At 49.7% G+C, this 23,181-nt stretch overlaps 1 protein-coding gene across 7 annotated transcripts in view; it reads right to left on the bottom strand.

Annotated features, from left to right (window-relative positions):
* Dlgap2 (DLG associated protein 2) overlaps positions 1-23,181 on the bottom strand; it is a 437,601-nt gene that overhangs the window by 238,872 nt on the left and 175,548 nt on the right. The gene's annotated exons all lie outside the window — the stretch shown is intronic.

Below are 23,181 nucleotides of genomic sequence, written 5' to 3' on the forward strand. Positions count from 1 at the left end.
ACACTGGAAAACACAACACTTTATCTAACACCTACTGCACTTTGAGGAAGACGGTGGGTTGTACAGATGTATACATACACACACATGCACACAAATGCAGAGATGCACATGCATGCAAACAGGTGTGCATACACATACACACAGATGTGCAAGACACAGATATACACACGCACAGTGGAAACACAGGTGCACACACAGGTGTGTACACATGGATATATGCCTGCACTACAGATGCACATGGGTACACAGGGGTGCACACATACAGATGCACAGCTATACACGTGCACACAAGATGTACATGACACACACAAGGATTCATGTGCACACTCATACATACACAGGTGTGCATGCACACACAGAGAAGTATGTCTATGCAGAGCAAGGGGCCTGCTTCTCCTCTCAGTGTAATGCAGCATGATGATGCCAATTTTTACTTTTTTTAAAAAATTCAAGAACTCAGGCATTAGCCACAGAGGAACTATGCAGTTTGGTCGCGAACTATAAACTGGCTCAAGTCTATTGCCCAAGGAAGTGGCAGGACACCTGTGGGCTGCACGCTGCACTCTGCACACTGACCTTGGGCAGCAGAGAGCCCGTCTCTCTGGTGCCTGTTGTCCCTACTGACCCAGAGTCTCCTCCTGCAAAGACCAGAAGTTGTCAAGGAAGAAGAGTGCTCCTGAGCCAGGGAGCACCCAGACTCCCCTGGGAAGATGCCATGCTGGGTTCTGCTCTGTGGTGTGCACCCCTTATCCTAGCCAGACGTGAGGGATCCAAAGGCTGTGTGACTGCTGTTCTGAGAGCAGGCTGGCAGCTGACCCTGTTGTGTTGCTACCTGTTTCTTAAAAATCTATTACTTTTAGACCTTCATAAAAATCATTCTTGTTAAGGACATTTGCCAAGGAGGAAGTGCAACTGAAAAGAACTCACGATACACACTGCACATTGCCCAGCTGGCTGGAGACGAGGCCCATGCAGCCCCTGAGGGGCCCCTGAAAGTTGGTGCCAAATAAGGACAGCCCAGGTCTTGGGGGATGAGTGCTTGGACCTCAGAGGGCTAGACCAAGGGGGCAGTTGTGCTTCCCCATGGCCTGGGCCCTGAGACTTGGCCTCCCACCTCTGCAGAGGAAGGTGTGCTCCAGCCACAGAGGGGCGCCTGGCCAGCTGTCCCACTCCGTGCAGTCCACAGGGTGACCTGTGACTCTGAGCTGTTCCCTCCTCTTCAGAGGACGCCTGCCAGAGCCAGCATCCTGCTCACCTCTGACATCACGAGTGCCCAGCAAGTGCCCTTCACAGTGGCGCCCGGGACACCTTTGTGGCCAGGTGCTCCACACAGAGGAAGCTTATTTTGCAAACCTAAAAGCCCAGGAGGACTGAGGCTGCCCCAAAGACTGCCATGCACACAACGCTGTGAACACCAGCTCCCTGGGGGCCAGACTGGATGGATCACAGAGACCTGTGCTATGGGACATGAGCCAAGGGGACGGGCGAGGAGGAGATGGAGAGCTTGGAGCCTCGTGCAGACGGCAGGCTATGGGAGCAGCCCCCGGTGCTTCCTGGGGCCATCACCACACTGGACAGACTGAGGTGCTGTCCACTCCCACAGCCCCACAGCGCTCAGGGTGGACATCAGGCACAAACCAAGACCATGTGCTGATCTGGGAGGACCCTGTGGAGGTCGCTGCTGGTGCTGACTCGGTGCAGTGTTGAAAGGCCGTGCTGGGACCTGGCCACCTCATCTCCCAGTGGTCTCGTAGCTCTGCTGTGTACTCACCCACCCGTGGCCCTGCACCAGTCACAGCAGTGCTTGACTCCCTGGAATCCCCTGTGGTCAAGGGGAGAAGGCACAGTGTGGGGACACAAAGTGCCAGCCAGGACCGTCGTGGCTGGATGCCCTCCGTGGGCCGTGTCCAGAATACCAGCTATAGCCACGTCCCGCTGAGCACCCAGCCACACAAGCTCTATCATCCACAGAGCACCGTCTACTCTGAGCAGCACCTGGCGTGGGGAGACGAAACTGTGGGGCTGGGCACTGGGCTGAGTCAGCTGCTCCCTGTGGGGATGTGGTGAGGCCCCGAAGGCCGTGGCCAACTTGAGGGTCTGGCGGGCAGGGGGCTCCATGAAGGCAGCAGAGTGAAGCCCACTACGTGCTTGCCTAGTGGGGAGGTAGAGGAGGCAGAGGAGGAGGAGGAACAGGAAGAAGAGGAGGGAGAAGGGGAGAGGAGGAAGAGAGTGGGGAAAGGAGGAGGGCAGGGGAAGGGGTAGGAAAGGTAGCGGAGGTGGGAGGGGGGGAAGAGAGGGACAGGCGCACAGGACACCCCTGCACAGCCACTGTAAGAAGCGGTGCAGACCGAAGGCCTGTGGGTGGGGACAGGGGCTGCCCAAGGGCCCGGAGTCCAGCACAGAAGCTTTCCCAACCCCTCCATCAAAATGCAGAGTGCTTGGTGGGCAGCAGGGTAAGGGGCAGAGTAGTATGTGTGGAGCCGGCAGCAGAGCCGGGTGTGTGTCTGAGGGCACCTACAGCCTGGGTTCTGGAGCTGACACCTTCAGCCTAGAGCCAGCTTTCTCCAGGCTGGGTGGGAGGGGCATGGTGTCAGGACCCCCACCTTGAGCTATGATGAGAACGGGCCACAGATGAGGCCACAGAGAGAGAGGAGAGAGCTGAGCACGGGTGTGCCAATCCCCACCGAGAAGGAACACACCCAGCGGCTTGTCTCTGCATGCGTGACCGGACCCAGGGTGTATTACCACACAGCCACACCCAAGTCTGGGGACAGGGCTTCACTGTATCACTAAAACGCCCAGGCAGGGATCAAACATGTGATCCTCCTGCCTCAGCCTCTGGGACCACAGGTGTGCACCACCACGCCTGGCTCATGAGACAAGTTTTCAAAGGGGAGAGATGGCCCACAGAGCTTCAGGGATGGAGCCCTGGAATTCTGGTGCCCAAGGATCACAGGTGACACAAAGAAGACTGATCCAGGGGAGTGACTCCAGGGAGCTGCACAGGCAGGCGAAGAGGAGCAGGCCAGGAGCCAGGGCGTCTTCCGCCTGCCTGTGGCCTCTGCATGCTTGGCTCCATGGGGTTCAGTGTGATGTCCCACAGTCCCCTGCTCTGGGTGCCTTCTGTACCACTCGTGCCTACAGAGCTGGGCTGCAACCCACACGGATTGCACGGCCAGGGAGACAGAGACACTACGGACCCTGGGGTCGCTTTGTCCTGGGAGGGGCCGCACTCCTTCCCCAGAGAGCATACGGCCAAGTTCTCAAGGACTGAACCAGCTCAGCGTTGCAACCAGACTGAAAACGAAATCTTGGGAATGCACGATGAGATTAATTATATTAAAAATTATGTTAAAATCAAAATTAGGGGGCAGCACATGCATCACGCCCTGGTGACCCTGTGCTGGAGCCTCTGTCTCCTGTCATGCACTTCCTGTCCCGGCTCACCGCCTCCCTCCCCTGGACTGTGGCCCAGGACACGGTGGCTGACAGTGTTTACATGGGGACAGCCACAGTGGCAAGCAGTTCTGAGTCTGCTCTTCCTTCCCCAGCCAGTGGCTCCCCAGCATCCTCCCACCTCCAAATGTCCAGAAGTCTCCGAATGACAGAAACCTGAGGAGGCCACAGAGACTTGCACCTGGAAACAGCTTACAGTGTCAGTCCCCACAGTCTGAGCTGATGCCCGGGTTTCCACCATTCACTCTGAGACTCCCACCCACTTCAAGTCCTTGGCAGGGTCCGCTCCTGTGGGAGCACCACAGTGGCCTCCTCCCCGCCCTTCGCTCACCGCTGCCTAGCGACTGAGGCTGGACCTGGGGGATGGGGTGGTTGCCTAGCAACCTGCCTACACTGCCTCACACATCCCTACCTTAAATATCCTGCTGCAGGGGAAGCATTTTTGGAAAGTTCTGCTGAGCATTTTTAGAATGACTTCCTGAGGTTGCCAGATGGTGGCACGGGCTGCAGGGAGCAGGTTGGGTCCCAGCTGCAGCTGCCTGCCCTGGCGATATTCAGGGAGCAGAGGGACCTTCTCAAAGCTGTGTCCCCCACCTCAGAGTGGGTGACAGGTGGCTCGGACAGAGTCCCCATCCATGCCGTAGGCACGTCCTCCTGGGCACGTGTGTCAGTGTGTGCCACAGTGCACTAGGTAGGACAGACACTCAGGGACCTGAGGACAAGGGGCCCTGCCCCAGACACCAGGGAGCAGATAGAGTGATCAAGGGCCCATGCCAGCTCTGACTGCAGATGAGGTCACTGGGGCATCCTGGGTCAGGTGCCCTGGCTCAGGGTGGAATAGATCCGGGGACTCAGCTGGCTGGAGAGCGGAAGCACGGGGTCCTGAGTGGGGAAGCCGCAAGTTGAGGGCAGGACACAACAGCCCAGAGTGGCTGCTCAGGAGAGCCCAGGGAAGGAACACTCGGCTGGCCCAGTCCACTGTGGGTACCAACTGGACCATCTCAGTGGCAAAATTATCCCAGATGTAATTACGGTGTCCTCCTCCCTCCTCTTAGCAGAGAGGCTGGGGACTCGGGAAGGCTGGAGTGCTGGCTGGCCGAGGCAGAGTACCTGCCTGGCATATGCGAGCCTCTGGCTCCCACCTCCTGCTGGTGAGAAGAAGACAGCAAAGATCAGCATTCAGAGCCTCGAAGGAGAGGGACAGCCATCTACTGAGGCTCAGGATATGGCCCCACTCTAAGGGACACTGGGAATTCTTCCTCACTGCCCCTATTGGGGTGTTCAGAGACTGGATGTGGGGGTGGGGGAAACCCCCAGGTAGAGGGGAGAAAAGGGAGCACCGACAGAGGCTGCCCAAAGCTGGTGCTTGTTTAGAGACAGGGCACTGGGTCGCAGGGAGTCTGAGGACCGGGTCCTGACCCAGGTGAACCTGTCTCCACCACCCAGCCAATCTGTGCTATTTGGAGCTGGGACACAGCCCCACCCTAGGCCCCAGGGCTCACAGACACCAGAGAAGAAACTGATACCAAGAAGTAGAACCCACAGCATCTCCAGTGCTGCCCCGGGCTGGAGCAGTGGCCCAGCTGAGACATTCTGAAGCCAAGGTTGGCAAAGTTGATGAGTCTATGATGGGCAAGAAGAGGGTGGCACTGGCAGTGACTTCTGCTCCAGTCCTGCCCAGCGAGATGGAAGCTGCTGGTCCATAGAGCCCTGGTGAGGAGAGGACCAGGTGCAGGAGGACAGGCAGTGGGACACCAGGCAATGAGGTGCTGAGCTGGGCTGCACGGGGATACTGCTGAGCATCTCAGCAAGGTGAGGAAGGCCTGCACTCCGGAAGAGCTCCTGGCCCCATATGCAAGCTCTTGGCAGCCAGTAAGGAAATGGGGGTTACAGAAACCAGCCAGAGGACAGAACCCAGGGGAGCCTTGGACACCTGAAGCACAGTTGGGAGTCCATATGCCCATCATGGAGCATGGATGGGGAGCCTGATGCCCACCACAGGTGACCCGAGCTCAGGTCCCACATGGGGCTGAGCCCCGCCCCATCCTGCCCACTGCTGTGAGGAGGGATATGCAGGGCGAGGCAGTGAAGACACACTAGCTCTCAGGATGCCAACCTCAGTCCCGGCCACTGCCTGTGCACTGGTTTGCTTAGGAAATCAACTCTGTTGGAAAGGCAGAGAACAAAGATGGAGTAGTAGCATGTGAGGTGCAGCTTTCCTCTAAAGGGGACATTTCTAAAGGACAGTGACAAAGCAGAAGGGGAATGGTGCTAGATTCCTGGGCTTTGAGAAGCAACATGTTGTACAAATTAAAGACAATCACAAGGGAGCTACAAGTGCTGGAGGCAAAGGCATCTGCTGGGGCTGTCATAGCTGAGGTCCCAGTTCTGGCTTCACTTGTGCTTGTGATAAAAGTAAGAAAGAAACAAGAGGCAAGCAGAAGAGGGCACCTGAAAATAAAATGTGCTAGCTGAGTATCTTGGTGCTCCAATTAATCTTCTCTGCCTTGGCACGATAAGGGAAATACTCAATGTGCAAATGGTTTTAACTGGAGCTGAGTGACACCCACTGCTGTGAGTGGCTGGGGTGGCGGGGTGAACACAGATGGCCCCGGGAGCCTGTGTGGGGATGAACACCAGCTCACCTGTCCTGCAGTCACAGGGGTTTGACACGGTCGGTCTCCAGGCAGTCAGCTCTCTGACTCCAACATGAGCACCATTTGCTCTGTTGTGCACACCCTGTCTTACTTGAGTGACTTTTGCAGTTGTCTAAGATGCCCTTCTCTATTTGGATGCACAGAATCTTTAAAATATCTGAAAGAATGCTGTGCAGACACCAGGGCAGATTTGACATTGGTGTAGGACCACAGTATAGGAATTTTACTTTTCTATGTGTTTCTTCCCCCTTTTTATACTTTCTTTAGTAAAAGTATTTTTAAAAATAAAGGAGCAGAAGAAAAGTACTAGAAAACAAGAGCACCACAAGTGCTTTGCGGTGGGCGAAGAGGGCACCCAGCAGTCTGGATACTGCCCATCACCACCTTGTGTTTCCCAGTCACCAACTCTGTTGCCAAGGAAAGTCCAGGGAAGTCCCCACGTCAGTGTCAGGACCTCAGCAGGTGAGATATTCTCACTGTACTGAGAGCTGCTGAGCGTCCCACCAGGTTTAATGAGATGACTGCAGCCGTCTGCCAAAGGCAGCACTAATGATGTTACAATAATGCGCGTGGCCACAGGAGTTCTCCTAGGATTTGCACCTAAGGTGTCTATGACAAGTTAAAATGAGATGCTGACTTCTGGCTTCCATTTAACGTCAGTTACTTAAATCTAAGGAGAAAACGGAAGAGATCAAATCATGCTAACCATCTCAGCCACACAGACACCAGCGGTCACAGATGTCATTCCAGATTCGTGGGGGGCTGTACCCCACACCCCACACCTGCCAGCTCTCGGTACACACTTAATGACCTAGGGAGGTGCAGCGTGGTTGTCTGATCCCTGCCTGCCAAGCTGTTCCTGGCATTTGGGGGCCAGGTTTGACCTCAGCAGTCGGTGCCAGGAGCTGAACTCAGAGCTCAGGCAGGGTCTGACCAAGACTGATGGGAGTGTGCGGTGATCCGGCCTGACATGCACACGGCTCCTGTAAAGCCAGGGCCACTTCCCTGGGAACAATGCCGTGCGGATACCAGGGCTTGTATGCAGCACTCCTGAGGTCCCAGCACATTCTCAGGAAGCCCTGGGGGAGGAGGGGTTTCCGATTTAACTTTCTATAGAAGGACTGGAACTTCATTCCCGAGTCCAGAGCGGGCAGAAGTCCAGCGATACAGAACAGGCCAGTGTGCTCAGGCTCTGGCTTCAAAGGCAAACAAACAACGCAGGGCAAATGACTGCTCTGCAGACAGGGCCATCACCTGGCCTGGGACTGTCCATCTGCTCCAACACTGCGAAGTCACAACAAGCTGGCATGCTGCAGGCAGCTAAAATGCAGACAGGTGGGGGGCTGGTACCTCCCCAAGCCCAGCTCACTCCTGGTGGCCCTGCAGGTCCACCACAGAGCTTTCCTCCCCGACCCGAGGACTGGCTGGATCAACCCCCCTGGCCTAACTCCTGGTCAGTGAGTTTGAAGTTATTAAACAAAAGCTGCTTACAGTGAAAATGAATATACAATATATTTTCCTATTTCACTAGAACCTGATAAGAGAATGAACTAAAATCTCACTCACTCAGAGCTAAGACTTATTTTATTCCACTTGAATACTCAATGTCACTTCATTGAGGTAAGTGCTCTGTTCCATTCTGCCTAAGTATTTAGTTAGTGAATGGTAAGTTCTAGAGAGAAAGTTAAAAGTACATCACCATTTGCATATATCAAAATCAGCATTCACATAAGGGAAAGGTGAAAGTTAAGCTGCAAATACATTTATAAAGATAACTGCAAAGTATTGATGTACAAAGAATTACTGGAGCCAGGCGTGGTGGCGCACTCCTGTAATCCCAGCACTTGGGAGGCTGAGGAAGGAGGATTGCTGTGAGTTCGAGACCAGCCTGGGCTACATAGTGAGTTCCAGGTCAGTCTCAACTACATAGTGAGACCCTGTCTCAAAAAACCAAAAAAACCAAAAAACAAAAAAAACCTCAAAAGAAATGTAGAATAACTGGCATATATTCGGCCTCTTTAGGAAATGAAGAAATGTAAATTAAAACAAGATGTGATCGTTGCCTTATAATTTGGAAAACATTAAAAATGGACTATAATTCAGTGTTTCTGAGGTTAAGGTGATAAAATTTCTCAGATTACTCATTGGAATATGAATTCATCCTAACTATCAGAAAAGTAATTAGCCTTTATACCAAGAACCTTAAAACTGTACAATATCTGACCTCATAATTTTATTTGTAATAGTTTATTCTCATCAAATAACCAGAAATAAAGCCAAAGGTTTGTATAAGAGAAGTTTAGAGCAACAGTGCAAATAGCAGTTCTCTAAAAGCAGAATCACCTGAGTGCTTATTTGGGATGAAGAGTGCCGCAGTACTTTGCCACCCCAACCCCACGTGACCTGAGCAGGGCTCTGCCATGGAGACAACTGGGGAGCAGCAGACAGAAAGAGCTCGCCCCCCGCTGCCTGGCCTGCGTGGAGGTCTCGTATGCCACAGCAGCAGGAGGTGCAGGATGTGGCTACTAGAGACCTCCCCTCTCACTCCTTCCCCTACCTGCTCCACTTCCCAAATCTGCACCCTGGAAAACCGAAATGATTTCCTTTTTCATGCCCCTTCTGCCACTTATCACACCCCATTCCAATGGAATGTGACTTGACCAAAAAAAGAAAACTACAGGCCAGTCTCCCAAATAGACATCGATGCAAAACTCCTCAGTGAGATACTGGCAAACAGAATGCAGCAAATCATCAAGAAGATCAAATCCTACCTGTGACCAGGTAGGATTCATTCCAGGGAGGCGGGATGGTTCAACATATGTGAATCAATAAATGTAATTACATTACATAAACAGAAGCAAGGACAGAAATCACATTATCATCTCAATAGACATAGAAAAAGCATTTGACAAAGTCCAACACCCATTCATGACGAAAACCCTATAAAAAATTGGAATAGATGGTTTTTAACTCAATCTGATAAAAGCCATATGTGATAAACCAATGGCCAACAGAATACTAAATGATCAAAAATTGAAAGCTTTCACTTTAAAATCAGGAAGAAAATAAGGATGTCCACTCTCACCACTGTTATTTAACATAGTTTTGGGAACATTAGCCAGAGCAATTAGATAAGAGAAAGAAATAAAAGGAATAAAGATAGGAAAAAAGATGTTAAAATATTATCATTTGCAGATGACATGATTCTCTACATAGAATACCCCAAAAACTCTACCAAAAGACTTCTAGATTTAATAGCAACATTCAGTAGTGTAATTGGATGCAAAGTCAACACTCAAAAAACAATCAATAGCATTCCTGTACACAAACAAACTTACCAAGAGATAAATTAGGGAAACAATACCTTTCATGACAGCATAAAAAAATGAAAATACTTAGAAGTTAATCTAACAAAGGAAGTAAAGGACTTTTACATTGAAAATTGCAGTACTCTAAAAAAGGAGATCAAAGAGTATCATAAAATGCAAAGATATCCCTTGCTCCTGTGTAAGAAGAACCAATATAGTGAAAATAGCCATACTCCCAAAATTATAACACAGACTTAATGCAATCCCAATCAAAATAACATTAGTATCCCTCACAGAACTAGAGAAAACATTCCTGAAATTCATTTGGAACCAGAAGAAACCTAGAATAGCAAAACCAAGGGTCAACAAAGGCAAAGGAGCAGGGTGGTGGGGAGAGGCTTCACAATCCCTGAGTTGAAATTATACTACACATGGTACTGGCAAAAACCAGACCTGAGGATCAATGGAACAGACTAGAAGATGCAGAAACAATTGCAGACACACTCAGCCACCTTATCTTTGACAAAGGGGTCAAACACTTTAGTCTCTTTATTTAATAAATGGTGTTGGGAAAACTAGCTTCCTACATGCTGAATACTAAAACTAGACCCATGTCTCTCACCATGAACTAAACTAAAGAAATGGATCAAAGATCTAAATATTAAAACAGAAACACTAGACCTGCTGGGAGAGAGAATAGGTAGAATTCCTGAGGACACAGATTTCATGAACAAAACCCAGACTGCATGGAAAATAATAAAAAGAATCAACACCTGGGATCTCATTCTATTAAACAGCTTTGGCACAGCAAAAAAAAAAAAAAAAAGTCACCAACAGAATGAAGAGACAACCCACAGAGTGAGAAAAAACTTTAGCCAGTTGTCCCTCAGATAAAGGACTAATAGGACATACAAAGAACTGAAAAAAAAAACAGACCCTAGAATTTAAAGACCCAATCTAAAAATGAGCATCTGATATGAACAGACACTTCTCAGATGAAGAAGTACAAATGGCAAATAAGTATATGAAAAAATGTTTGACATCACTGGTCATTTGAGAGATGCCAATTAAAACCACACTGAGATTCAACCTCAGTCCAGAAAGAACGGCTAATATGAGAAAAGGAAAAAATGGAAACAAAGTCTTTGTAAATAGGGGAGAGGGGTGGGTGAAGGGAGGGCAGGGATATGGGGAAACAATTTAGAACCAAGATCTGTCCTTTAAAGGTACAAGATCGCAATGATAAATGTAACTGTACTGTATACTTAAAAAGTACCAATAAACTCAATGAAAAAAAAAAGAAAGAAACTGACCAACAACAAATGCTGTGGGGGAAAAGGAACCCTTCTCCACTGTTGGCAGGAGTGTAGACTGGTGCAATCACTGTGGCAATCAGTATGAAGTTTCCTCAAAAAACTAGGATTAGAGGTATCTTTCCAAAATAATTAAAAGCAGCATATCACAATGATATATGCACACCCATGTTTACAGTGACATAGTTTGTAATACCTAAATCTTGGGAAAAAACCAAATGCACATAAATCTATGAGTGGATAAAAAGAGACTTTTTTTTATACAATGGAGTACTACTTAGCCATAAAGAATAAACTTGAGACATTTATAGCTAGATGGATATACCTTGAGGTTATACTCTTAAGTGAAATAAATTCGACACACGTGTATAAATATCACATTGTCTCTCTGGTTTGAGAAACAGAAAGGATAAATAAGGACCAAAATGCTATAACAGATAATGTGAAATAGGAAGAATTTGTTCAAAAGGAAAGGGAAACTGGGAAGGGAGAGAAGGAAAGGAAAAGGAAAAAACGAGAGCAGAAGGAAAAAATGGAAACAAAGGTTTTGTAAATAAGGAGAGGAAGAGAGGCAGAAGGGATGGGCGGGGATTGGGAAGGAAGAGAAATCCAGATACATCAAGTCCTGGCCCAAGCTCCCTGTGACGAGTGGGATCCCATGTACATCTAAGACGCACCAATAAAATTAATAATAAAAGAATGGAACACGAATTTCAAGGGGGCTGGCTTCGGTGAAGTTTTACCTCTTCCCTGAGAAAACCCTGTGCTTGCAAAAATACTAATATCCAGTAAAATCCGATGTCTTTTCTCCTGCTAATCTTTCTCTCGGTTCAATTTACAGGCCTCAGGTATGAAACGTAAGAGAGTAGCAGAAAAGCCCCCCCCACCACTGAGACATAAGTAAATACACAAATTCACAGTGGGACATTAGCCAGTCATTACCTAGAATGATTTGAAAAAATATTTAACAAAATATAAAAATGTAAACATGGTGTTGGCAAAAGTAAATAAAATACTCTGCTCAGTGTCAACTGTACACACACACACACGTGTCCACGCAGTCCACACGTGGGCAAGTGCATCAGACGAAAGAAACCACAGAAAAATGGTAGCGGCTGCAGGAGAGACATTAGCCTTGTGTCTCATGTCTGTACTTTTAAGACTGAAGAGTTTAACTGACGGGAAAAATGATAACAGAACAATGAGTTCAACACAATAGTTTCTGAGATCCTCACGCATTGTTTCCAGCTTTGCTCATTTCAGCGTTTACTCTGGCACCATGCCCACCTGTCCTGTCTCCTTTCTCCACATCTGCGCCCCACTGAACAGAGGAGTCAGGATGTCTCCAGGTGATGTGGGCTTCTGGTAAAGACGATAAGAGACTCTGCCCCAGGTGGGACCTGCGGTGTCCAGGATGGAAGGCCTGGCCCCAGGCTGTGGGCTACTGGGAGGCGGCGGAACCTTCAGGAGGTGGGGCCCAGAGGGAGGAAGTGAGGTCACTCGGGCATGGCATGGGGGCCATCGGGACCCCACCCCTTCTTGTCTCGCCCTGGTTCCTGACTGACATGAGGTGAGTAGCCTTTGCCAAGTGCTCCTGTGTGGGATCCCACAGGGCCAGAGTAACAGGGCCAAGCAAGTGTGGACCAAACCTCTGGAACCATGAGCCAAAAGAGACCTACCTTCCTCCTGATTATATCAGGTATTTGTCACTGTGGCGGAGAGCTCACACAGACATCTTTCAAAACATGAAAGAAACTAAACGCCCACCTCTAACTCTGCAGCCTGAAAAAAAGTCTTTAAAATGAAGGCAAAATGAGGACATTTAGGCAAACAAAAAGTGAGATAATTCATTACGAAGTGATCCACACTTATACAGAATCCCAAGAGCTCTTCTGGGAGAAGGGACGTGATCCTGACACATCCCAGGGATGGATAGAGAAAGAAAATAAGACAGGCAGGTGCGTAAGTGAGTCTAAGTTAACATCAACCATGCAAATCACTAATTGTGATGTCTTGCTTATGTTAAAACAAGTGCAGGACTAATATTAATACCTAGGGCAAAGCAGCACTTGGTGAAAGAGTCAGAGTCTCAAGGTCCTGGTGGTGTCTGAAAGCAACAATAACAGGGTGCTCAGGGTGGCTTCTAATAACCAACACTCAGAGACAGGCTACGAGAGGACAAAATGAAACAAAACAAATCTGGGCCAGTACACTACAGCCAAAAAACTGGATGGAAAATAGATCATGAATAGTAATACGGTGGATTTAAATATCAAAATGTTGGGAATTACATTTAATATACATGGTCTAACTAGATTAAAATAAAAATCATTTACATAAAGTATACAGCTTCAATGATAAAACAAGGATATCTGAACATATAAATTGCTAAGTACTAATTATCAGAGAAGGCAGAGTTTAAGGCCAACACGAAGCGAGGCGAACCTCCACACCAGCCTGGACCCATCCACTCCCACCCCTCTTAGACGAGAGGAGAATCAAAGCAAAGCACAGGAGAGCTGTGTCCTCAGAGAGACATCTGAGGCCATGGGGGCTGACGGCCACTTCCTTGGACACCAGGGAGCTATCTCGCAGAGACCCTGGAACTGGCCGAGACCAGTCAGACCTGCACAGGAGCTGAGCCCTCAGACAACACCAAATCTGAGACAGCTGGGGACTCTGCAGTGTCAACCTCAATACACCAGGGAAGCCAAGGGGACCATCTGCAGCCAGACAGGCTCCACCCGGGGCTTCTCTGGGTTCACTGTTCAGTCTCCATCCTCTAATCTCCTTCCCCACATTTCCCTACTCCTCCAGAATTTGCACACACCAGACATTACGCATTCTGACCCCAGAGGATTTCAGCAGCCCTGGCCAGGGCCATCACAAGGTCCACACCTAAACGCTACTCCTCCTCCCAAACCTTTCACACCAGGAGCGAGAAAAGCATAGTATAATATTTGCCCTTTTTAGTTCTGAGAGGCTGAAATACCACATCTTATCTTCTCATGGCACTTCTACAAAAGATGTTCCACACCAGCCTCAAGTACTTCGCGGTGACAGTCTGTCACAGCCCCTGGAGAACACCAGCTGTCCTCTTCCTCACTGCCTGGTACCCGGTCTCCTCACACTCTGCCCAAGGGACCTGCTGACTAAGCCTGCCGACACACTTTCATCAGATGTAAAACAATAAAATGGTGAGCGGTGTATAGCCTATTTATACTATAGTTTTCTTGCACAGAGAAGGAAAACTTTGTGTAACCCTTGAATTTAGTGGTGAACCACCACAAAACACTTCCTCTTGTATCTAGTTGGTAGACACAGGGTCTACACAGCAACCTCTGAGAACATGGGAAACATTCAAACCCATAAATTAGAAAAGCAAAATCTTTGCAGAGACTCCTTGAAGGAGATTACTGTCACACTGTGACATCATGCAAAGAATGTTTGTAGGTGGGATGTGGAAATGTCTAAATCCCTAGGACATAGCCAAATACTTCAGACAGACCTTTTCAGATCATTTAAATTTTTTTCTACATATAATTTTAATAGTGTGCTTATCTGTTTTAAACATAGCATGAGTTCACTTTGGAGAGTTTGGAGAGTTTTTAAAAGTGAAAAGTCATCTTAAATCCAAACATGAACATCGGTCTTCTGAATTATTTATCAGTTCTGTGGTTTATATTTGGCCGTGGACCATGTAACTTTCAGTAATTTTTACACCATGAGCACTTTACTCATCCTGTGAAAAATTCTTCAGGAATGTGGTTTAGGTGTCAGGCTCTGATCATGTTCACCTTACCACCTCTCCAGTCGAGAGCTTCAAGGCTGTTCCCAGCATTTTGCTGACATAAGTGAGTATCTGTCCGGACTTCTGGCTGGTCACAAAATGTTGTGGAAGTGCTGTCTGGACCCTTGCTTCCCTCTTCACCTGCCAGGCCAGGTTCAGATCCTGAGCCACTGACAACACTGCTTGAATTCAGAAGCTGAAGTCTGCTTGTTCCCTCAGGTCAGAGTCCATGTTGTTGGGAAATCTGGCTGAGGTTTCAGAAAGGAGTCAGTTCACAAGGTATGCAGCTGTCTTACCTCCGAAGTCCTCCCTGGTTCATACTCGCAACCTCACAGGACCCTGGCACAGCATCACCTTCCGGAAGGCAGCTGCCACGGCACCGTCCTTTCTGCCCCTCAGCCCCAGCACAGCCTGGGCCCACCCACAAAGACTGTTGAGAGGACCAAGTGACTTCCTGTGTGATGTAAGTCACAAAGAGGGAGCCTCACAAAGGAGAAAGCAGGCCTCAGGTCACCATGACACCCAGGGAAGGACTCAGCTTCACATGTGACCCTGGCAGGACTGCAGAAGAGGGCATCTCCCTCCCTGGGGTCCCAGGCCAGGCTCAGTGTGGAGAGGGAAACAGGGACCATGCTAGGTGCTGGGGAGGAAGAGCCGAGAGAGGTGGGCTGGGGCCACTGGCACCCCATGCCTGAGTGAACCGCACCTCGCATTCTGCCCTAATGTCTTTCCTGTGGCATGGCAGCTGGATCTGTCCAGGGCTGGATTCAGGACTGCACAGGCTGCTCATCTGAGGGTCATAGGCCCAGAGTCTCCCACACTCATACGCTGCCCCCAGGCCTTCTCCGTGAAGTCAGGGAATGAAAGCATTTCAGGAGTCACCTCGAGTGTTGTTCCCCTCCCAGTGATAATATGTCTCCTGCAACAGGCCTGGCACCAAGAACACACCATCTTTTTATTTGCCATAGACCAAATGTCTGTGACCCCTAAAACTTAGAGGCTGAGATCCTCACCCTGAGACTGCCTCACCGTGGATGTCCCAGGGCTAGGAAGAGCCTGGCTGCACAAGGAGCACAACACACAGAAGGCTCCAGAACAAGTGGTGATTCAGGAAACACTAGTTAATGACCATGACTCTGGACAGTGATTCAAAAGTTCAGTGAAACTGCACAGTATACAATCAACAAGGTGACCAAGGGGGGATACACTTCCCACATCAGTGAACTGGGGATAAAACATACAAACAGGAGAAGCAGAACAAGTTCAGCACCACAAGAGCCTAGAACTTGGTTTCAGAGGAAAGATTCCTGCCCAGACCATAAAGAATGGACATGAACCTTTCACGTGGGATGAATTCCCAGAGTTTCATTTAGTTCTGAAGCTAAACACCGATGTCTCCTCATGTGGCAATGTGTATTTAGAACTACCATCACTTCCTGACTCTTTCTCTTTCCACTTATGGAATCCACTTGGCTCCTGGGCCGTGGGGACAGTGGCAGGTTGGGTGGCAACGGGCAGTGCATGCTCAGCCTGGGTTGCTGGGTGGTGAGGAGGGTGGGACCCAGCTGCAGGCTGAAGCCCTGGGTGTAATTACACAGGGTGGGCGGTGCCCAGGACAGCTATACCCTTCCCTGCAGGGCCTGTCTGCACCACCTCTGCTCACCAAGTAACCCTGATGTCTGGGACCAGAGCTCTCAGGACCCAGCGAGACACAGACCCTTGTGTTCTACCCTGCAAGGTGAACCAGTGGCAGGGCCAGAGGCCAGGCTCACGGGGGATGGAGCAGGTGGATCCTCCCTGGGTCGGGACAGAGCCTCTGGCACCTGTTGTAGTGCAGGAGGGACACTTGGAGCTGGAGCAGAGGACAGGATGCCACAGTTTCAAAACTGAGAGTGATAGGAACAGAAAAGGCACAGACAGCAAGGAGGAATGCAGCACAAAACACCTCCAGAACAGGACTCAGTGTCCTTGTTTAGGCCATTAGACCATTCATAAATTAAGAGGACTGCATTCCCGAAAAGCGCTCTGGAGCACAGCCAGCCTCCTGCCTCAGGCACACAGTGATGCCGCCTGCCCCACCCCGTGGTTCTCACATGGGCAGTGCTGCAGGAGACGTCACAGGTTCTGCAGGATGATGAGAAAGGAGTCCTCCTCCTCCTCCATCCAGGTTCTTGGGGATGTGGGGTCTCTCTGTGCCGGGCACTGTCCACACTGTCCCCGACCCTCACTGAGTGTCCCTGGTTTGTGTGGGAGCCTGGCCATCAGCATCTGCTTTGCAGAGTGAGTCCCATGACTTCCAATTTAAAAACCATGGCTGCTGATGGGGAAGTTGAGGAGCCTGGTCTCCTGTGTGTGTAATGAGGGCCAGGAGCAGAGGGTGGGTAGGCTGAGGCCCACATGTGCAGAGGGGCAGCAAGTCCCCAGGGCAGCCCTACTGGGCACAACACTCAAGCTATCCTGAAGCCTCCACAGCCACAGCCAGGCTGGCAGGGTGAGCACCTGCCCTGAGAGAACACAGGTCGTGGGCCCAGAGAGGTCTCGTGAATGCAGGCAGCAGGTGGCTGTTGGAGGACACAGGTCACCGTGCTACGTGTCTGCAGCCAAAGCTCCCTGGAGCTCTGACCTCATTTCTGAACTTGGGAAGCGACTGCTGGAGATTAAACGACTGACGATCTTTCCAGCCATGGTTGCCAACTCCAGGGGCCCCTTTTTCTTCCGACCGTCTGTACCAGGGAAGCGGCTAAGCAGACAAGCGTGCACCATGGGAGATGCAGCATTCTGCAGCCACAGCCTCATGCCTGACATGCAGCTGCAGGGACGACCGTCCCCAGGCTCCACCTCAGGCAGGTCCCAGTGTGAGAGACACCACCTCAGATGTCTCTCCCGCTCCTGGAGCACATTCTCGCTCCTTTCAGAGTCTAGGACAGTGGCGGTGAATGGCTATGTGTGCGGGAGCAGGCTGATGGTATCCTGGAAGTTCTGAAAGTTTCACCATCATTGGTCTAGGACTTCACAGAAAGCCAGCCACAAGCCCTCCCTGGACCCGAGGTCCTCATCCCCACGGCTCTGGGCCAATCCAGCCCCACCAGCCCAAGGACTCATCCAGGAGCCACGCGGTGCCGACAGCAACCAGGCACTGGCCGTGCTCGTTTCTGCCAGTGTTCTCCACCTGCTTTGTATTTTTAGTTTTGAAACTGTTTTTCAGGGCCAAAGACTTTGCTCAGGTACCCTGGGAAGTACTAATACCCATTCCCTACAATAAACAGCTCCACTACTTAAGCTAAAATAGGCTGTGTTTATAATTTCATGTGAGCAAGTCAGCAATAAAACTTTAAAACAAAACCAAGAATGTCACTGTGGCGATGGTAATAAAGTCAGAGGGGAGGAAGCTCTTTCCTTCAAGCATGGCAAGGAGGAGCAGAACCATTCCTCAGAAGGTTCTCTGCCCCTGAAAATCATGTGTAAAGGTCAGTCGGACAACTATTGTCTTTGATTTTGAAATCCTATTTTTAGGTTGTACTACATCATCTTGCTTACAATACTACGGTTAATGTTAACACAAATTTCTAACACTTGTGAGGCTGTCTGAACCAGAAGTCAATGCTGGGATAAAGCTTGAATTGCGCATTCCATATATAAGACTTGTTGGTCAAAGCGTTTGGGTCCAGCCCCTTCTATTCCCAAATAGATCTTATTATTTATGCAAAATAGCCACAGTTCCAGAAATCTACTCCTGATAACATTGAACTTAACTTTTTTCCAGAAAATAAGTATTAGATATCACACTAAGTGCCTTCTAAAATCAAATAAATAAATAAATAAATAAGATATTCTGGGTCACCTGCAAATATATAGTTCTTATCATTATTTCTCCTATTAATAATCTACAGAATTTTATAATCAGATAGCCCAGGCTCCTGGTTTTACTGAAGGATGAATTTATTCTTCATAATTTCCTAACAGTATTCTTCCAAAAATCACATACACGTGACAGTAAATAAATCTGTTGTCAAGGAAAAGCAGCAGAGGGGCAACCACTTTCCATTCCCCCTTCTGTCTCTCATAGACAGAAGCTACCTTTATCTCAATAAACTTTTCCTACCCTTAAATAAAAAAAGAAAAAGAAAAAGCAGCAGAACAATCCTTTCACCAGTCTTAAGCCACAAGGAGGCAATGGCCACTGAGTGTACCAGAGTCCACGTCCAGCAGACCATTTTGCTGATCACTGCCACCCCTGGGAATCACAGGCAATAGTCAGAAGGCGGAGTCTTTGTCACAGACTACAAAGAAGATGATTTATACAAAAGATTTTGCAGTAAAAACTATCAGCAAAAATTACTGCTTAAAACAGCAATAACAACAACAACAAAAAAAATAGGTTTCCATGGAACTTAAAAGTGAATCATCAAAAGCATGGCTTCCTTGTTCTACAGTTCACCTCTTCAGATGCCCCTATGGCGAATGGCTCTTCCTCGTTCGTGGGCTGTCAGCCCACAGGTAGCTGCCACCGCCACTGTGACACCTCTGCACCACGCTGAGCATCACTGAGATACTGGCCGCACTGCCCACAATCAAATGGAGCCCGAGTCTTTTAGGAGGGCCCAACTTTCCTACAGTGACTCCCCAAGTCACAGCAGTGCCCCCAAGAGCAGCACAGGAACTCTGGACAGGTAAACTGTGGGCATAAGAGTCCCCCAAAGCAGGCGGAGGCAGAGATGGGGCTCACGCAGAAGTGGGGTGGGGGGGGTGATCAGCAGGAGCACCTGGCTGCCTGATGGTGACGCAAGAGGGGGATGAGCCTAACAACAGATACCTCCAAAGACACACAACACATTCTGTGTAAAACACCAGAAAGCAAAGAAAGTGCCTGTGACACAAGGGACTCCTACCGCGAGCCACAGTGGACATCAGATTACCTGCGAGGCCAGGCCCTCTCATTCGCCTGCAGATCTCCTGTATCCCTGCAGCCTCCACCTCAGCAAGGTGACTGGGGCAGTGGGAAGTGGGCTGGGCACCCACAGAGGGATCAGCGTCCATGTGAAAGAGCAGAAGCCCAGGGGACTCTCCACATGAGGACACAGGACAGTGGCTGCCAGGCCTTGGCCTGGACCTCTGCCTGCAGAGCTGCCAGCACCGGCCCTGGGTATCCTGCTGTTGCGGTTGAGCTGCCTGATGCCGCAGCCCCCACAGGCAGATGTCCTTCATCATCACAGTGATACCCAGAGGGCCCTCAGGTCTGGGGTCGCAGCCGAAAGGCTCCAATTCTTCCCATGAAGTTCGCAATCCTGCCTCTATTCTTTTATAACTTGAACAGATTTTTTATTGTTTATGTAACTAAAAACATATACACACATAGGTATCTTCTCAAACTTAAGGAAATAATGTACATCCTTTGTGAGAAAATCGAGTGGCCCAGGAAACACTCATGGAGCGAGAGAAGAACGTGAGGCCACAACCAGGTCGGAGCTCACAGCAGCACCACTGAAGTGGCCCGAGTGGGGACAGCTGCTGCCTGGGACCACCAGGCCCCTCCTGGCCACTGCACACTGCTTCCCCAGAGATGGAGGCTGGAGGGCTGGTTTGGTTGCAGTGGTTATGCCATGCCGCTCTCCCTGAACCCTGGCTCATGTGTGAGGAGCCTCAGAGAACACAGGGCCTGTCTGCCCATGGGGCACCAGGGGTCACAGATCTCCCCCTGAGCCAAGGCAAAGGCACTGGGCAGCACAGATAGCACTGACAGGCCATCTCAGTGCTGGTTCTTCTGCGTGTGCTCCATCACATATATGAGAGGTGTCGCTCACTACTTTTTGAATAAGGAACAAAAAATAAGTAAATAAATATAGTCACAAATGCAAAACATTAACATGAGAACCCCCATCATCTGAAAAATCTACTTCTCCAAATCACCGTATGCCAGAGAGGTGTGGGACGCCTCTGTCAATTACATGTCAGTTGCAGTTGGCTGACTAAAGGCTACTCTTTGCCAAATGCTGCTCCTTGTACTATCTCATTTAACACATGTCACAGGCTCCCCTTACACACTCCCCTCACACGAACACGCCAGGCATCTCAGCCAAGGTTGTGACCACGACCCTGCCCACAGTGAGGGTGCTGTGGCCTCATTTTGGCATTGTGATCTGTGGATCAGTGGGTTTATAACCTGCTGACCTTGGATTCCACCCTTCTGACCATAAATCAAGGCTGGTCTGATCGTGCCCTATCTCTGCACAAAGAAGGCTTCTCTCCCTCATTCAAGGCAGCACCACTGTTAGCACATGACAAGGCGTGGAAACACAGAACTGCCTACATCCAACCTGGTGGTACTCTAGGGCCACAAACAGGATGGTTTACTTGATTAAAAAAACACAAGAGAGGAGTGGACACAGCAGCCACTGAGGATGCAGAGACACAGAGACAGCTGAGCCACAAGGCTCCGCCGAAGGGAAGAGGAGGCCCAGGGCACAGCACTGACCTGTCCCCTAGGTGTTTTCAGACACAGCCTTAGAACTGCAGCTGTCAGTGTCACCACCACGGCGCTTCTGAGTAACACAGGAGCAACCGTGCTTTCAATTTTGATCAGTTTTTACATTTTAAGTAAAATTAATGACAATAGCCCATGAGGCGAGATTCTGAGTTCTGAGGTCTGCTGTTGCCAGAGACAGGACCCTGAGTGGCAGAAGGATGCTTTGCATAGGACCGCGGGCACTGCTGCTTCCCTGGAACACACACGGCTGCAAGGCCACAGTGTCCCACATCTTCTCATCCAAGTTGACACACTGCTTTCACAGTCTGTGTCCAACTCTGGTGACCATAACCAGTCAAGTAGGCATCTGGCCCTTTGAAAATGCCCGGCTCTCAATGCTCTTATTAGAGGGTGGTTTGGGCTCCTCTTTAGAAGGGCAAAGCTATAAAAGTAGGGAGCTCTTTCTTCTTGTGCTTGGAGGATGAGGGTCTACTTCCAGACCCTCTGTACACTTGTCGTGTGTAAGATGCAGAACAGGAGTCTCACCTGTGCAGCCTGAAGCCAGGTGCGCTCAGCCCAGCGAAGCTGCAGGGCCAGGGCTCCTGCCCCGCACGGGCAGGCAGGGTCTTCACACGCTGGCCTGGAAGCTCCTGCTCAAGGCTTCCCATCAAGGCAACTGGATTGCACCTCACCTTCTCAGAGTGCCTTCTCTGCCCACCCACCCCTCCATCAGATGAAGACAGCCCCATGTTTACCCATGGGGAACTCTCCAGAGACCTGTCCATCCACACATCTGCCCACTCTTGAGAATGACGGGAATGCAGTGATCCCACAGCCCTGAGTAGCTGGTCCTGTGTACATGCAGGGTCAAAGGACTACACTTCTGTGAGATGCTATGGCCCCTCCTCCAACACCAAACCCAACATTCAGGGAAAAACTGTCCTGCTCTAGGAAGCAACCTGGGAGTGCATCCCCTCCTTAACATGTGCTCTGTTCCAAGGGAAAGTTTCTTCTGAAAAATAACTTTTAGGCAGATAGGAGAGGACAGAGCCAGCATGTGAGAAGGCGGAGCCGTGCCCGACAGCACTGTAGGGACCTCACCAAGTGCACGAAACATCCAGGACACATGCCACAGCTGTTCTGCTCCGAAAGCAGGGGCGAGGAGGGGACTGGAGGTCTTCTGGTCAGGGGAAGGAAAGTGAGGGCTCTGCTGTTACCATGATTTCTTTCTTTAGAGAATGAGGGAAAGGTGATTCCAAACTACTGGAAAGGTTATCTCATTTTGCCAGGTTTCTGTCCATACATTTGACATTTTCATCTTCTCCTTCAGAATCTCCACTGGCAGGCAGCATCTCCTGCGAGGCCCCACTGAAGCCCTGAGCTTCCTGGGGACACAAACCTCCCACCTTGGGAGAACCCGTAAGTGAAACATAGAGCCACTGCCTGATCCCGTATTAATGCAAATAGTTATTCCTCACTCTTCTCTTCACACTCAGGAACACAAAAGTCATGTTTAATTGAAACTGCTGTAAAAGCAGATTAATGGAGATGCCCTTTGATTCTTAATTCCCAGCAGAGTCACGGCCGTCACTCCACACGCCCAAGCCAATGCCTTTTACTGAACCATGGGAGTTTAGACAGGGAAGTTTGCACCATGTTAATCTCTTTGCTGGCCCCACCCCAGTTCCTATAAAGATTTAGGGCGAGCCACCACGCTAACTGCATCTGCTGCTCACCATCTGTCTGCCGACCTCCCGGAAACTCCCCACTGAGCCATGTTCTCATAGCTGGTGCCATGCGGGTCCCTGGGCGCGTCCAATTCAATTTAGAGCCTGACAAATCTCCACCATCAAATACAAGAGGAACTACCGGTCAGGGGAAATGAGGGAAGCGCTGTTTCCAAGACTGAAATGAGGCCTAAAAAGAGAGCATTGCAAAAAACGAAGAATGTTCCATTGTGGATATAACCACATTTTCTCTATCCATTAAGAGAAGAGAAGAGAAGAGCCAGGCTCGAAAAGTTACATGCTGCACGATTTATGTTATACAAGAAACCAAATGAATGGATAGGTGGATGTATGAATGAATGAACGAACGAATGAGTAAGAGATGACAGGAAATTAGAAGGTGACTCTTGGAGACAGGGAGGGGGGAAGAAACAGACCAGGGTAATGGGATGACAAATGATCAAGAT

Source organism: Fukomys damarensis, unplaced genomic scaffold, assembly GCF_012274545.1.
Source record: "Fukomys damarensis isolate Sample0158 unplaced genomic scaffold, DMR_v1.0_HiC HiC_scaffold_18, whole genome shotgun sequence".
Lineage (NCBI taxonomy): Eukaryota > Metazoa > Chordata > Mammalia > Rodentia > Bathyergidae > Fukomys > Fukomys damarensis.